This window comes from Rhipicephalus microplus, unplaced genomic scaffold (assembly GCF_043290135.1).
Source record: "Rhipicephalus microplus isolate Deutch F79 unplaced genomic scaffold, USDA_Rmic scaffold_202, whole genome shotgun sequence".
Lineage (NCBI taxonomy): Eukaryota > Metazoa > Arthropoda > Arachnida > Ixodida > Ixodidae > Rhipicephalus > Rhipicephalus microplus.
In genome coordinates this window covers 1-5,000 of record NW_027464773.1, presented here as the reverse complement: position 1 = coordinate 5,000, position 5,000 = coordinate 1, and the positions used below count along the sequence as shown (strand labels likewise).

At 58.9% G+C, this 5,000-nt stretch overlaps 1 non-coding gene across 1 annotated transcript; it reads right to left on the bottom strand.

Annotated features, from left to right (window-relative positions):
- Positions 1–1,151: 1,151 nt before the first annotated feature.
- LOC142792077 (small subunit ribosomal RNA) lies at positions 1,152–2,965 on the bottom strand. Its single transcript, XR_012890634.1, has one exon. It is a non-coding gene; the product is annotated as a small subunit ribosomal RNA (ribosomal RNA).
- Positions 2,966–5,000: the final 2,035 nt, after the last annotated feature.

Here is a 5,000-nt window from a genome sequence, read left to right as displayed (position 1 = left end):
AATGCCGATCCGGCTGCCTACTTTAGCCAACAGGTGGAGCCAGGCGCGCCGTACTTGCGCGGCACTTCCCACGTCCACCGAAGTCGGTGCCAAGGACCACTTTCGGCGCCGGAGCCGCGTACGAGCCTACTCGAGGCGGAAGAACGAAGCCAGCAAGGGCCTGGCCGCAAGTGCGTTCAATTGTCGGGACGTCCAAGTCCCTCGTTCTTCCGTGCTTCCTCTTTCGGCAAGTCGTTGCGGCACCTTCCCAAAGCGCGCAGACCCGCTAATCGCGACGAGCGCGACGTGGCCGTGCCGCCTTTCCCTCGGCAGCAAGCAAAACGCCTGGCAACGTCGACGCTCCCCTAACCGCGATCTCGCACCGTGTTTCGTGTGGCGAATTCAAAAGCCGGCCGGCGCTGCTGCAACCATTACGGTCGGTACGCATACGCCGCGGAGGGCGGGACGGTCATCGGAGCGTGCGGTTCCTCCATCGAGTACTGCGCACCTCGGCCGTCGCATCGCCGTGCCATGACCGGCCGCGCGTCAACGCGAACCGGTGCCAGCGAGATCCCTCGCCTGCAAGAACCGACCGGCAGCCTCCGTCACCCGAGGACGCGGAGGCGCTTGCCGCGGACGGCGGGACGGTATGCACTGGTGCACAGCGGACCCGTCACATCGCCAGTTCCTTGACCGACCGCCGACGCTTGTGCCGTTCCTCTCGTACTTGGCAGTCGCCGCGCGATTGTCGGGTCTCGTTCTTGCACGCTCGAACGGTCGGGAGGGCACTCGGCTGGCGTTTCGGGAACGCGCAGCCTCGCCTTCTACCGACGTAACCACGACTCGCCGTTCGCGCTCCGCCGCTCCTGTTTACAGTACTAGGCGGTCCCGCAGCGGTCGGGTCGCGCATTTCGAGCGCTTCGAGCCACGGTGCAGTGGCGGGTCGAAAGCCGACCTATGAGTGCGTTGCGCCGTTTGTACCCGCGTCCGCCACCTGGCCGACCGTCCAAGGTCGCGGTGTTGGCGTCCGCTGGGCGCAACAATTTGTCACGGGGTGCCGCTCCACATTCAGGCAGCCCCGTGGGGAAAAGCCGACCCCGCGTCCAAACGGGGTCAGCGGCAGAAAGTGTCGGGCGCAGACGCAGCTGAGGCGCTCACCCTTCACAATCCGTTAATGATCCTTCCGCAGGTTCACCTACGGAAACCTTGTTACGACTTTTACTTCCTCTAAATGATCAAGTTTGGTCATCTTTCCAACAGACCGGCGCAACCGAAAGGCCGCGCCGGACATCGGTCCGAAGACCTCACTAAATCATTCAATCGGTAGTAGCGACGGGCGGTGTGTACAAAGGGCAGGGACGTAATCAACGCGAGCTTATGACTCGCGCTTACTGGAATTCCTCGTTCAAGGGGAACAATTGCAAGCCCCTATCCCAATCACGAAAGAAGTTCCACGGGTTACCCAGTCTTTTCAGACAGGGATAAAGACACGCTGCTTCCTTCAGTGTAGCGCGCGTGCGGCCCCGGACATCTAAGGGCATCACAGACCTGTTATTGCTCTGTTTCGTGCGGCTAGGAGCCGCTTGTCCCTCTAAGAAGGTTGTAAGGTGCTGGGAACCCCGCACCTATTTAATAGGCTAGAGTCTCGTTCGTTATCGGAATTAACCAGACAAATCGCTCCACCAACTAAGAACGGCCATGCACCACCATCCACCGAATCAAGAAAGAGCTCTCAATCTGTCAATCCTCCCAGTGTCCGGGCCGGGTAAGTTTTCCCGTGTTGAGTCAAATTAAGCCGCAGGCTCCACTCCTGGTGGTGCCCTTCCGTCAATTCCTTTAAGTTTCAGCTTTGCAACCATACTTCCCCCGGAACCCAAATACTTTGGTTTCCCGGAAGCTGCCCGCCGAGTCATTTGAGTAACTCAGGCGGATCGCTGGTTGGCATCGTTTATGGTCAGAACTAGGGCGGTATCTGATCGCCTTCGAACCTCTGACTTTCGTTCTTGATCAATGAAAACATTCTTGGCAAATGCTTTCGCAGTAGTTCGTCTTGCGACGGTCCAAGAATTTCACCTCTAGCGCCGCAATACGAATGCCCCCGTCCGTCCCTCTTAATCATTACCTCGTATTCCAAAAACCAACAGAACAGAAACGAGGTCTTGTTCTATTATTCCATGCAAGTTTATTCAGGCGACTCGCCTGCGTTGAGCACTCTAATTTTTTCAAAGTAAAAGCACCGGCCATCTCGAGGCACACAATGAAGTGCACCAAGAAAGAACCGGCATGATGTTCAGTCCGAGCCGTCGCATCGGGTAGATGCACTACTCGTCTGGAACTGAGATCCAACTACGAGCTTTTTAACCGCAGCAGCTTTAGTATACGCTATTGGAGCTGGAATTACCGCGGCTGCTGGCACCAGACTTGCCCTCCAATTGATCCTCGTTAAAGGATTTAGAGTGTACTCATTTCAATTACGGGGCCTCAAAAGAGTCCCGTATTGTTATTTTTCGTCACTACCTCCCCGTGCCGGGAGTGGGTAATTTGCGCGCCTGCTGCCTTCCTTGGATGTGGTAGCCGTTTCTCAGGCTCCCTCTCCGGAATCGAACCCTGATTCTCCGTTACCCGTAACAACCATGGTAAGCAAGTAACCTACCATCGAAAGTTGATAAGGCAGACACTTGAAAGAAACGTCGCCGGCTCGTGGCCATGCGATCAGCACAAAGTTATCCAGAGTCACCACACAATACGGGCCGAAACCCGATCGATCTTGGTCTAATAAAAGCACCCGTTACCCAAAGGGCTCCAGGCTCACTGCATGTATTAGCTCTAGAATTGCCACAGTTATCCAAGTAGGAAGAAACGATCTAAGGAACCATAACTGATTTAATGAGCCATTCGCGGTTTCGCCTTATTTCGGCATGTACTTAGACATGCATGGCTTAATCTTTGAGACAAGCATATGATTACTGGCAGGATCAACCAGGTAATCGTTCGACTGCGCGTCCGTCCTCGCCTTCGGCGGGCCGGACGCAGTCTGTGTGCGGCGGAGGCCACCTTCAGGCGCCCCAACACGCTTATTTTGCACTCCGAGATGACGGCGTTCGAGCTCGCTACGGCACAACCTTCCCGAAAGACGAGTGGGAGCCGTGCGGCAAGAAGCACGTTCATGCTCGCTCTTTTTCGTTGCATCGACTCGGTCGCGCCGTGCGGGTTGCCCAAGCCCGCTGCACTGTCGGTGGACCGGCCGGAACTAGCAACGGAGCCGAGACTGCAAAGCCGCCAGACGACGGGTCACGCCCGCGTCTTCGGCGCTTTCGCATCTGAATCGCCCGAGGACGACACGGAACACACCTCGATATCGTGGTAAAACGGCACCGTCCGACAACCAGCCCCTAACGCATCAAGCGGATGAGGCTGCAGACGACTGCCGTGGATTCCCCTGGAGCAGACCCGAGGACACGCTTGACGAGGCCGAAGCCCGCCGCATATCAGACACCCGGTCGCTTTCGCGTACGCCGCTCACGAGAACCCCCACATAATAGCAGCGATAAGTACCCAGACCTCCTTGGGCACTAATACGAGCGTACTCGAGAAAATTTCACCGCGGGTGTGCCCCGAAACGTGTGGCACGTTGAGCGTGCCACAAGTCTACGTCGCTCTCAAACCCGCCGAGGTCGTAGAATTTGCGACCCTACTCACGAAATTCCCACCGAGGATACGGCCGCAAACGTACCGCACCTTGGGTAGGCCACGAGTTTGTGCAACACTACGCTGACGGCACAGCACCGAGGTCGTGCGCGCACGCACGGGAAAATTCCGCCGCGGTTTCTGCCGAAAACGTGAGGCACCACGACTCTCCGCAAGTTCGCGTCGACTGCGAAAGACCGAAGTCGTGAACGACGTGTCCGCTACTCGCCGCCGACACGCTGGACACCAAACGTACAACGACTCGACGGCGTCGTAGAGGCCCACGACGCGGTTTTCCTTAACGACGTCTCGGCGTGGCACCGACAGGTTAGAACGGCCGACCAACGTTCCCTGTCCGCCGTTCGGCTCAGTCGAAGGGCTCGGCGACTTCGGCAACGCTGCGAAGCCGCACGGTGACGCACGCCATGTCCCCATTTTTTTTTTTTTTTCTTTCTGCGTCTGCCGGGGTGCCCCTATAATAGCAGCGATAAGCACCCAGACCGCCGTGGGTCGCTCGCCCCGGCTGACGTGGTTTTTCGTACTCCTGCGGCGGTCGCCGTCAAGCACGTCCAAATACGCTACTTTCGTGGGCGCATTCACGCTCTTTCGCTTCGCCGGAGTGCCAGCACTCACTCTGCCAAAAACGGCGAACATCCGAGCGGCGGTTCCCACTTTTGCGTCGGCGTCGCAAACCCCGCCCCGGCAGACGAGGTTTGCCGTACTCGTGCGACGGTGGCCGGCGGGCACGTCGAAAGACGCCGATATCGTGCGCGAATTGGCGCACCTTGGCTTCACCGGAGTGCCGCCACTGACTCCTCCAAAAACGGCGAAGATCCGAGCGGCGCTTCCCACTTTCGCATCGGCGTCCCGAACTCCGCCCCGGCTGACGCGGTTTACCGTACTCGTGCGACGGTCGCCGGCGAGCACGTGGAAAGACGCCGATATCGTGCCCGAATCGGCTCCGTTCGGCTTCGCCGGAGTGCCAGCACTGGCTCGGCGAAAGACGACGAACATCCGAGCGACGGTTCTCACTATTGCGTACGCGTCGCAAACCCCGCCCCGGCAGACGCACTTTGCCGTACTCGTGCGACGGTCGCCGGCGAGCACGTAGAAAGACGCCGATATCGTGCCGGAATCGGCCCCGTTTGGCTTCGCCGGAGTGCCAGCACTCACTCGGCCACAAACGGCGAACATCCGAGCGGCGGTTCCCACTTAGCCGTCGGCGTCCCGAACTCCGCCCCGGCAGACGCGGTTGCCGAGCTCGTGCGACTAGCGACCGCGAAGCCGTCTCGCGACGCCGCTTTCGTGCGCGGCTCCCACTGCGACCTGGGTCA